Genomic DNA, 12,531 nt, shown 5'->3' on the forward strand with positions numbered 1-12,531 from the left:
TATCAAGTTGCTATTTAGAAGTAACCAGAATGCCCTGTACTGAATAAAATGTAATGGACTACAGGAACCGAGAGCCATACTGCAGCCCAGCATCACGTGTCTGACCACCCAAACCCCACTCACCCCCACTCTGTGAGCACACAGCAGACCAGCCAGGAGAACGCAAGTCAGATTCTTAAAGCAGTACTTCTAGAAGGGTGCTAATCATATATCCTAATTCCTAGCACTGTTATCACGTTAGTAAGAATTATTAGGTAGATCACATGAGTCAAAAGAGCTCTTTAAAGTTTTCATTGAGATAATTATAAAGAGTATATATCTACTTTACCTCCTTAAAACATCATAGTGGTCCAGCTCTAGTTGGCGATGCTTAGCAAGACTTTGTCTGGCATTATATGGGGGTGTGGACAACTGATTTGGAAAGGAGAAGTTTCACTCTGCACAACATTGCAATCCACCTTTAGACTGGCCGCACTGAAGGAAAATGAAGAAACACTGCATGCGTTTCTCTTGGCCACAGAAACAAAGCAGGCACAGGGAACAGGACGGCAGGAGGGGAGATGGGAGCTGGGTGCTGGGGTGTGAGACAGGCAGTGTCCCTTGTGAGCCATTCCCTCAGAAAGCCCTACACAGGCGTTACCTGTCCAAGCCTTGTCAGAACTGGACAGCTTTCCAGGAAAAAAAAAAATTATAGTGACCTCACAATCTTTTCCTACAGTTTCCCATAAATAGGAAACTGTAGAATAACCCAGACATATCCAGTTAATGAAATTACAAGGGTACATGCTTGTGTCAAGGAGTGAGACACTAGTATGAAATATAATTCAAAGTGATCAGGGTCCCTTTCATAAGCCACATACAAAGTGCCATTCCTTTAAAGGTCCACATTCTGTCATTGCAGGACTCCACCTCTGTGCAGTAAATCATTACTTATGTTACAATTTTAAGATTGTGCACCATTAGAGAAATATGCTGAAGATATGCTAAACACATCAACAAGGCTGAAAAAAGAGACTTTGAAGAGCAGAGACCAAGCACTTAAAAGATGCACACATCACCGATTCAGGAAGTCTTCCAGAACCAAATAGTCCATGGAAACCATGAAAATTCTACACACTGGTTCCACTTTCAAGTTCCCCCAAAATGGTAAGAAGCCCCTTGTAAGTCACAAAGTTCTATACAGCACAAGACTGACTGACCGCTGGCACTCCTGGCACAGAGCTTGCTGTGGAGGCCTACAAGCGACACCACCGACGTGCCTGGCCCTGCCTCCTGAGGGGAGCGGGGTAGAAGCACGGCGCCCAAAGCCAGGGAGGCCAACAGCACCTCAGACAGCGACTCAAACAGATTTAGGATGCAAAGGCCAGCATTTTTTTTTTCCACGAAGTGCTGAGGCTTCACTGGGAGGTGAGGGGTGGAAGAAAGTAGGTATTACACAGAGACCATTCTTGTAGACATAAAGACCTAAACTGGACTAACAGGAAAGGAGAGGGACGGACACGGAGACACACAGACACACCCCTAATCAGACTCAAGTATGAAGACAATCTGGGGAGACGAGGCTGGAGACAGGAGCTAAAGCCAAATGCATGCCTGAGAAAATAGGAATATCCAAATAAGGAGACAGGGAAATTAACAGGTTGGGGGAGAATGTGAATTATGTAAGATTAATATAGGACACAAGAGTTTGAGAAACCCCAAAACATCTAAGTGACCCAGGAGGTATTCAGAAATGACAGAGGCCAGAGCGAAAGATGCGATAAGGCTGCCGCCGGAACAGTATCACAAGGTGAACCTCAGAGATCTTGTAACCAACCTCCTTTCCTTACTGGTGAAGAAACAGAGATCAGGGCATCTCACCATGTAATTGCTCAAGGTATCATGGCGACTTCGTTGGGGACCCCACTGCTCACGCACAGAGTAGAAAAGGCCTGTCAATTAAAATTGGAGACAGAGAATAGACGGTGGATGGCAAAGGGAACCTCAACGAGGAGACGTAGAGCGAGAGCCAAAGGGAGCAGCAGTCAGAGAAGCGGAAGAGCTCCCGCCGCCAGGGCGCTCGGAGCCAGGGACACGCAGCCCAGGCAGGAAGGGGTGGGGAGCGGCACGGAAGGGGAGGATCAGTACTCGGTGAGGTCCAACGAGAACAGACGGCAACCGCAAAGGTAAGACCAAAAATCAATGAGCCAGGAGAAAAAAACACAATGTAAAGACCAATTTGGTTCTTTCCAAAGAATCGTGTAACTTACAAACTCCTCCTGGTAGGATGGAACAAAAAAGAGGAGGAGCACATAATTAAGGGTAACAAAGTGCATAATCAAAAAGTGCTGCACAGAGGATATTGTGAACCAATAAAGTTAATGCCAACAAAATTAAAACTTTGAAATGAGTTAACTCTTTAGTAAACCTGACTTATCAAGACTGACCCAAGAAGAGAAAGAAAATTCAGAGAGTTCATACAGCATTTGAAGAAATCTAATTAGTAAGTAAAAATCTTTCCCAAAAGAAAATGAAAGCCTAGACAATTTCACTGTTTGCTTCCCATATCCAAGGACAAATAATTCCCATTTTATAGAACTTCTCCAGAGTTGGGGGGAAAAAAGAAACACTTCCTAACTTATTTTATGAGGCCTGTATAACCTTGATACCAAAACCTGATATATCAGCGTGGGAAAAACAAAAACAAAAAACAAACCAAACCAGTTTTACTCATAAACATACATGGAAATATGCTAAATGATAATAGCAAAAATAATCTAATAAAAGAGAATATTCTCACTAAGAAGGCTCTATTCCACGAATGAAAGGTTGGTTTGGGGTTAAACAAAATCAATGTGATTCACCACCTTCATTCTTACAGAGGAGAAAATCATGCAATTATCTCAAAGGATGAAGAAAACTCATAGACAAAATTCAATATCCACTTATGATTTAAAATTCCAGGCATAGGAATAGAAAGAAACTTCCTTAACTTGGTAAAGTCACATGAAAAGCATTCTGTTGAAGACTGAAAACAAGGTAAGGGTACCAGACAGAAGGCTCAGGCAGCAAAACAAGGCAAGAAAAGGCGACACAAGTTTGAAAAAAAAGAAACAAAACTTTCTTCTCAGATGATTTTATTATGCATTATAGGGTATCCTAAGGAATCTAATGTTTATTAGAATAAAAGAGTTTAGTAAGGTTGCAGCATACAAAATCTATTTAAAAACTGCCTTTGTTAGACATTGAATGAAAAAAAATTTTCAACGATTTTATTTATAGCACTTTGAAAATATAAAGTCCTGAGAATAAATCTATCAAACTACAGCAAGTCCTAACAGGTGGAAAATTATAAAACTTTATTTAAAAACAATAAAGAATGCATAAACAAATGCTCATTTATTGGAAGACAACATTGTGAAGATATTGATTCTTCCCAAACTTATCTATTGGAGTCACAACAATTTCATATCAAAATTCCAACAAGTTATTTTCTTTCATTCTTTTTCTCAGGGCAGGGGGTATGTAATCGACAGGCTGATTCCAAAACTTGAATAGAAGGGCAAAAAGCCAAGATGCTTTCTCAGCAGAACAAAGGGGAGGGACTTACAGCATCATGGTCTCAGGACTCACAGAGCGACAGTGATGAGAAGAGTGTGGCTCTAGCACAGGAACAAACAAATAGACCAGAGCAAGAGTCTAGAAACAGAGCCACACAAATCTTTGAATACTTGAAATGTGACAGAGATGTTTCTGCAGCTCACTGAGGCAAGGATGACATTTGCAATAAATGTATATACCAAGCATCCATTTTGGGGGAAAAAACTGAACTAGATGAGTTCATACCATACCCCCACCACCAAAAAAAAAAAAAAAGGAAGGGAAGGGAAGGTAAGAAACGAGAAGAGAAGAGAAAAGGAAGGAAAGGTGGGAGGAAGAGAGGAAAGAAAGAAAAAAAGGAAATTTCAGGAGGATTAAAGGCCTAAATATAAAGTGTAAAACTATTACATTTTTAGGAAACAACATAAAAGAGTATCATTATAACCTTGGGAAAAAGACAGATTTCTCTATCAAGACACAAAAAATGAAAAAAAAAATTCAACTACATTAATATTAAAAATGTTCATCGAAACACTACAAAAGTGAGTAAAAAGGAGAAAATATTTGCAATACATAAAAGTGACAAAGGATTAATATTTATATAAAAGCAACAAAGGATTAGTATTTATAACACATAAATAATTTTTATGAATCAATAAAAAGTCAACCCAATAGAAAAAACAGGCAAAAGAAATGAATAAGAATTTCACAAAAAGAGATGTTCAAACTCCTTGAAAACTAGGGAAATGCAAATTAAAATCCCAATGAGACACCATTTTACACCCATTAAATTGGCTAAAATCACAGAGTTGGTTAATAGCAAATTGGCAAGACTAAATTCTCGTGTGTTGGTAGCACTACGAGCCAGTACAAATGCTCTGCAGGTGGCTGAGTAACAGCGCCACTGAGTCACCCTGGAACAGGTTCAGCAGTTACACTAGTAAGTAAACGCTGGAGACTTTTTCACATATATGCAACCAGAGATAAGTACAAAATTATTTTATAGCAGTGATGTTTATAACAGCAAAAGTCTAAAAATAACCCAAATGTCCATCAATAAAATGGGATATTTAATTTGTTGAAAATGAATTATAAATACATGCCCTAGGATAAATCTCAAAAACACGATGTTGAGAAAAAGAAACCACACAATACATACAGTATGATTCAACTTATATAATGGAAACAGGTGAATCTAAGTAACGTGTTATTTGAGGATAATAAATACATAGATAAAGAAAATTTTTAAAGAAAAACAAAATTAGAGGGGCAGAAGATGGCGGCGTGAGTAGAGCAGCAGAAATCTCCTCCCAAAACAACATATATCTATGAAAATATAACAAAGACAACCCTTCCTAGAATAAAGACCAGAGGACACAGGACAATATCCAGACCACATCCGCACCTGAGAGAACCCAGTGCCTCGCGAAGGGGGTGAGATACAAGCCCCGGCCCCGCAGGAGCCGAGCGCCCCTCCCCCCAGCTCCCGGCGGGAGAAGAGCAGGCAGAGCGGGAGGGAGACGGAGCCCAGGACTGCCGAACACCCAGCCCCAGCCATCCGGGCCAGAGTGCAGGGCCCTCGATACTAGGAAAACAGGGCAGCAAGAACAGTGAGAGGGGACTGGAGGCCGGGCACCGGAGGACATAAGAAAAGCACGCGACCATTTTCTTTCTTTTTTTTTTTTTGCTTTTTTGCTGTTTTGTTTTGGCGAGCGCTTTTTGGAAGTCTTAAAGGGATAGGGACCCCAATACTAGGGAAACAGGGCAGAAAGACCGGTGAGCAGAGGCCTGAGGCTGGCACCGGAGAATAAAGAAAAACAAGCGACCACCTTTTTTTTTTAATTAAAAAAAAAATTTTTTTTTTAAATTAAAAAAAATTTTTTTTTTTTTGGTGGTCATTGTTTTGTTCTGGCGGGTGCTTTTTGGAAGTCTTAAAGGGGCAGGGCGGGTCACTTAATCCAGAGGTAGGGAATCCGGGATCTCTGGGCACCCTAACCCCTGGGCTGCAGGGAGCAGGGAGGCCCCTTACGGAGATAAATAGCCTCCCAGCAGCTCCTGCTCCAACGCGACTCCACCACTTTGGAGTAGCTGCCTGAGCCAGGCCACGCCCACAGCAACAGCGGAGATTAACTCCATAGCAACCGGGCAGGAAGCAGAAGCCCTGTCTGCGCGCAGCTGCGCAGCACAAGCCACTAGAGGTCGCTGTTCTCCCAGGAGAGGAGGGCCAAAGACCAACAAGAAGGGAAGTCCTTCCAGCCGTCACTCGTCCCAGCTCTGCAAACTATTCCTATCACCATGAAAAGGCAAAGCTACAGGCAGACAAAGATCACAGAGACAACACCAGAGAAGGAGACAGACCTAACCAGTCTTCCTGACAAAGAATTCAAAATAAGAATCATAAACATGCTGACAGAGATGCAGAGAAATACGCAAGAGAAATGGGATGAAGTCTGGAGGGAGATCACAGATGCCAGAAAGGAGATCGCAGAAATGAAACAAACTCTGGAAGGGTTTATAAGCAGAATGGATAGGATGCAAGAGGCCATTGATGGAATTGAAATCAGAGAACAGGAACGCATAGAAGCTGACATAGAGAGAGACAAAAGGATCTCCAGGAATGAAACAATATTAAGAGAACTGTGTGACCAATCCAAAAGGAACAATATCCGTATTATAGGGGTCCCAGAAGAAGAAGAGAGAGGAAAAGAGATGGAAAGTATCTTAGAAGAAATAATTGCTGAAAACTTCCCCAAACTGGGGGAGGAAATAATCAAACAGACCACGGAAATACACAGAACCCCCAACAGAAAGGATCCAAGAAGGACAACACCAAGACACATAATAATTAAAATGGCAAAGATCAAGGACAAGGAAAGAGTGTTAAAGGCAGCTAGAGAGAAAAAGGTCACCTATAAAGGGAAACCCATCAGGCTAACATCAGATTTCTCAACAGAAACCCTACAGGCCAGAAGAGAATGGCATGATATATTTAATACAATGAAACAGAAGGGCCTTGAACCAAGGATACTGTATCCAGCACGACTATCATTCAAATATGACGGTGGGATTAAACAATTCCCAGACATACAAAAGCTGAGGGAATTTGCTTTCCACAAACCACCTCTACAGAACATCTTACAGGGACTGCTCTAGATGGGAGCACTCCTAGAAAGAGCACAGAACAAAACACCCAACATATGAAGAATCGAGGAGGAGGAACAAGAAGGGAGAGAAGAAAAGAATCTCCAGACAGTGTATATAACAGCTCAATAAGCGAGCTAAGTTAGGCAGTAAGGTACTAAAGAGGCTAACCTTGAACCTTTGGTAACCACGAATTTAAAGCCTGCAATGGCAATAAGTACATATCTTTCAATAGTCACCCTAAATGTTAATGGGTTGAATGCACCAATCAAAAGACACAGAGTAACAGAATGGATAAAAAAGGAAGACCCAGCTATATGCTGCTTACAAGAAACTCACCTCAAACCCAAAGACATATACAGACTAAAAGTCAAGGGATGGAAAAACATATTTCAAGCAAACAACAGTGAGAAGAAAGCAGGGGTTGCAGTACTAATATCAGACAAAATAGACTTCAAAACAAAGAAAGTAACAAGAGATAGAGAAGGACACTACATAATGATAAAGGGCTCAGTCAAACAAGAGGATATAACCATTCTAAATATATATGCACCCAACCAAGAGCACCAGCATATGTGAAACAAATACTAACAGAACTAAAGGGGGATATAGACTGCAATGCATTCATTCTAGGAGACTTCAACACACCACTCACCCCAAAGGATAGATCCATTGGGCAGAAAATAAGTAAGGACACGGAAGCACTGAACAACACAGTAGAGCAGATGGACCTAATAGACATCTATAGAACTCTACATCCAAAAGCAACAGGATATACATTCTTCTCAAGTGCACATGGAACATTCTCCAGAATAGACCACATACTAGGCCACAAAAAGAGCCTCAGAAAATTCCAGAACATTGAAATCCTACCAACCAACTTTTCAGACCACAAAGGCATAAAACTAGAAATAAACTGTACAAAGAAAGCAAAGAGGCTCACAAACACATGGAGGCTTAACAACACGCTCCTAAATAATCAATGGATCAATGACCAAATCAAAATGGAGATCCAGCAATATATGGAAACAAATGACAACAACAACACTAAGCCCCAACTTCTGTGGGACACAGCAAAAGCAGTCTTAAGAGGAAAGTATATAGCAATCCAAGCATATGTAAAAAAGGAAGAGCAATCCCAAATGAATGGTCTAATGTCACAATTATCGAAATTGGAAAAAGAAGAACAGATGAGGCCTAAGGTCAGCAGAAGGAGGGACATAATAAAGATCAGAGAAGAAATAAATAAAATTGAGAAGAATAAAACAATAGCAAAAATCAATGAAACCAAGAGCTGGTTCTTTGAGAAAATAAACAAAATAGATAACCCTATAGCCAGACTTATTAAGAAGAAAAGAGAGTCAACACAAATCAATAGTATCAGAAACGAGAAAGGAAAAATTACGACGGACCCCACAGAAATACAAAGAATTATTAGAGAATACTATGAAAACCTATATGCTAACAAGCTGGGAAACCTAGGAGAAATGGACAACTTCCTAGAAAAATACAACCTTCCAAGACTGACCCAGAAAGAAACAGAAAATCTAAACAGACCAATTACCAGCAACGAAATTGAAGCGGTAATCAAAAAACTACCAAAGAATAAAACCCCCGGGCCAGATGGATTTACCTCGGAATTTTATCAGACATACAGGGAAGACATAATACCCATTCTCCTTACAGTTTTCCAGAAAATAGAGGAGAAGGGGATACTCCCAAACTCATTCTATGAAGCTAATATCACCCTAATACCAAAACCAGGCAAAGACCCCACCAAAAAAGAAAACTACAGACCAATATCCCTGATGAACGTAGATGCAAAAATACTCAACAAAATATTAGCAAACCGAATTCAAAAATACATCAAAAGGATTATACACCATGACCAAGTGGGATTCATCCCAGGGATGCAAGGATGGTACAACATTCGAAAGTCCATCAACATCATCCACCACATCAACAAAAAGAAAGACAAAAACCACATGATCATCTCCATAGATGCTGAAAAAGCATTTGACAAAGTTCAACATCCATTCATGTTAAAAACTCTCAGCAAAATGGGAATAGAGGGTAAGTACCTCAACATAATAAAGGCCATCTATGATAAACCCACAGCCAACATTATATTGAACAGCGAGAAGCTGAAAGCATTTCCTCTGAGATCGGGAACTAGACAGGGATGCCCACTCTCCCCACTGTTATTTAACATAGTATTGGAGGTCCTAGCCACGGCAATCAGACAAAACAAAGAAATACAAGGAATCCAGATTGGTAAAGAAGAAGTTAAACTGTCACTATTTGCAGATGACATGATACTGTACATAAAAACCCTAAAGACTCCACCCCAAAACTACTAGAACTGATATCGGAATACAGCAAAGTTGCAGGATACAAAATCAACACACAGAAATCTGTGGCTTTCCTATATACTAACAATGAACCAACAGAAAGAGAAATCAGGAAAACAACTCCATTCACAATTGCATCAAAAAAAATAAAATACCTACGAATAAACCTAACCAAAGAAGTGAAAGACTTATACTTTGAAAACTACAAGTCACTCTTAAGAGAAATTAAAGGGGACACTAACAGATGGAAACTCATCCCATGCTCGTGGCTAGGAAGAATTAATATCGTCAAAATGGCCATCCTGCCCAAAGCAATATACAGATTTGATGCAATCCCTATGAAACTACCAGCAACATTCTTCAATGAACTGGAACAAATAATTCAAAAAATCATATGGAAACACCAAAGACCCCGAATAGCCAAAGCAATCCTGAGAAAGAAGAATAAAGTAGGGGGGATCTCACTCCCCAACTTCAAGCTCTACTATAAAGCCATAGTAATCAAGACAATTTGGTACTGGCACAAGAGCAGAGCCACAGACCAATGGAACAGACTAGAGAATCCAGACATTAACCCAGACATATATGGTCAATTAATATTTGATAAAGGAGCCATGGACATACAATGGCGAAATGACAGTCTCTTCAACAGGTGGTGCTGGCAAAACTGGACAGCTACATGTAGGAGAATGAAACTGGACCATTGTCTAAGCCCATATACAAAAGTAAACTCAAAATGGATCAAAGACCTGAATGTAAGCCATGAAACCATTAAACTCTTGGAAGAAAACATAGGCAAAAACCTCTTAGACATAAACATGAGTGACCTCTTCTTGAACATATCTCCCCGGGAAAGGAAAACAACAGCAAAAATGAGTAAGTGGGACTATATTAAGCTGAAAAGCTTCTGTACAGCAAAAGACACCATCAACAGAACAAAAAGGATCCCTACAGTATGGGAGAATATATTTTAAAATGACACATCCGATAAAGGCTTGACGTCCAGAATATATAAAGAGCTCACACGCCTCAACAAACAAAAAACAAATAACCCAATTTAAAAATGGGCAGAGGAACTGAACAGACAGTTCTCCAAAAAAGAAATACAGATGGCCAACAGACACATGAAAAGATGCTCCACATCGCTAATTATCAGAGAAATGCAAATTAAAACTACAATGAGGTATCACCTCACACCAGTAAGGATGGCTGCCATCCAAAAGACAAACAACAACAAATGTTGGCGAGGCTGTGGAGAAAGGGGAACCCTCCTACACTGCTGGTGGGAATGTAAGTTAGTTCAACCATTGTGGAAAACAGTATGGAGGTACATCAAAATGCTCAAAACAGACTTACCATTTGACCCAGGAATTGCACTCCTAGGAATTTACCCTAAGAATGCAGCAATCAAGTATGAGAAAGATCAGTGCACCCCTATGTTTATCGCAGCACTATTTACAATAGCCAAGAATTGGAAGCAACCTAAATGTCCATCGATAGATGAATGGATAAAGAAGATGTGGTACATATACACAATGGAATACTACTCAGCCATAAGAAAAGGGCAAATCCAACCATTTGCAGCAACATGGATGGAGCTGGAGGGTATTACGCTCAGTGAAACAAGCCAAGCGGAGAAAGAGAAATACCAAATGATTTCACTTATCTGTGGAATATAAGAACAAAGGAAAAACTGAAGGAACAAAACAGCAGCAGAATCACAGAACTCAAGAATGGACTAACAGGTACCAAAGGGAAAGGGACTGGGGAGGATGGGTGGGTAGGGAGGGATAAGGTGGGGGAGAAGTAGGGGGGTATTAAGATTAGCATGCATGGGGGGTAGGAGAAAAGGGAGGGCTGTACAACACAGAGAAGGCAAGTAGTGATTCTACAACATTTTGCTATGCTGATGGACAGTGACTGTAAAGGGGTTTATAGGGGAGACCTGATATAGGGGAGAGCCTAGTAAACATAATATTCGTCATGTAAGTGTAGATTAGTGATACCAAAAACAAAACAAAACAAAACAAAACAAAACAAAACAAAAAAAGGACAGTTCCTGTGTGGTAACCTCCAATGAGTTCTACACAAGGGTATAAAGGGCATATAAAAGTGTAGGCAAAGGGTCTGTTTGCGTTTATACAGAAGATCAAAGCCTAATTGGGCTACCCCAAAAATGAACTAAGATACGATATGAAAGAGAACTTCCAACATCAGCACTCTCTGGAAGACTCATGCCAGAAGATGATCATCAAGAAACCCCAACAAAGATCCACGCACTGCTACAGCTGTAGATGCACTCATCCCACCAGCTCCTGGACTTGCCATGGGAATGAAGGAGATATCTAAGCTGGCCTGTGCATACAGTAAAACAACAAATTTGACTGGATCTATACTGTTGGAACTCAACCAAGAATTAGGAGAAGTGCAAATTGTAGCGCTCCAAAATCTTACAACTACAGACTATTTACTGTTAAAAGAACACAAGGGATGTGAACATTCCCCAGGAATGGGTTGTTTTAATTTGTCTGATTTCTCTCAGACTGTTCAAGTTCAGTTGGACAATATCCACCATATCACAGATAAGTTTTCACAAATGCCTAAGGTGCCTAACTGGTTTTCTTGGTTTCACTGGAGATGGCTGGTAATTACAGATATGCTTTGGTTATGTAACTATACTCCTATTATGTTAATGTGTGTGCGCAATTTAAGTAGTAGCTTAAAACCTATACATGCTGAAGTTACTCTACAAGAAGATATGTCAAAGAAATAATCAATCTTCCCATGTTTTCTGCCGCCTGCTACTTCTATAGCTTTTCTTCTTCCTTCCTAATTACAACCCTTAAATAGAATTCGTGCCTCATATCAAATTTACCGAGTATCATAATTCTTCCAAGTGGTAAAGATACCTCAAGACAAATGCTGGGCATAGAAGCCACAGGGCATAAATATGCAAAGAAATAAAAAGCTAACCATTTCAAACAATAAGGCTTCTCTCTCACTTACCAACTTTACATTTCCCTGTATGGCCCCGGAAGATGACTGGTTAGCCAGAGATGGGTAAGATTCCTCAAGGGAGGAACAACCTAAGACAGGCACAGTCGCAGGGGGGCCATCAGGTGAGAAATTGGGGATCAACAGAGGTGAGGCTTAGAACCTCACCCCCCCGTTCTGACAGAAATCTTCTGCATACGTGGATGTTTTATTGCCCTTGTCTAGCTTGGATTAACACATAGTCTACAGGCACACACCTGATCATCTACATGTGCTCTCTTACAACACTAAACTATGTTTTCTACCTTTATCTTGTATCTACCTACCACTTCAGCATTTTATTAAAAATAATAATAATAAAGAGAGAAATGTGGTATCCACATATAAATCAAGTATAAAAACCAAATGAGTATTCATATTTGAACTGACTGTTTAGAGTTCATAATGCATGAGCAAAACCGAAAGT

General features: G+C 40.3%; 1 protein-coding gene across 7 annotated transcripts in view; it reads right to left on the bottom strand.

Moving 5' to 3' along the window:
• The window catches only part of POU2F1 (POU class 2 homeobox 1), a 179,401-nt gene that overhangs the window by 52,417 nt on the left and 114,453 nt on the right, over window positions 1–12,531 (bottom strand). The gene's annotated exons all lie outside the window — the stretch shown is intronic.

Source organism: Manis pentadactyla, chromosome 19 (genome assembly GCF_030020395.1).
Source record: "Manis pentadactyla isolate mManPen7 chromosome 19, mManPen7.hap1, whole genome shotgun sequence".
Lineage (NCBI taxonomy): Eukaryota > Metazoa > Chordata > Mammalia > Pholidota > Manidae > Manis > Manis pentadactyla.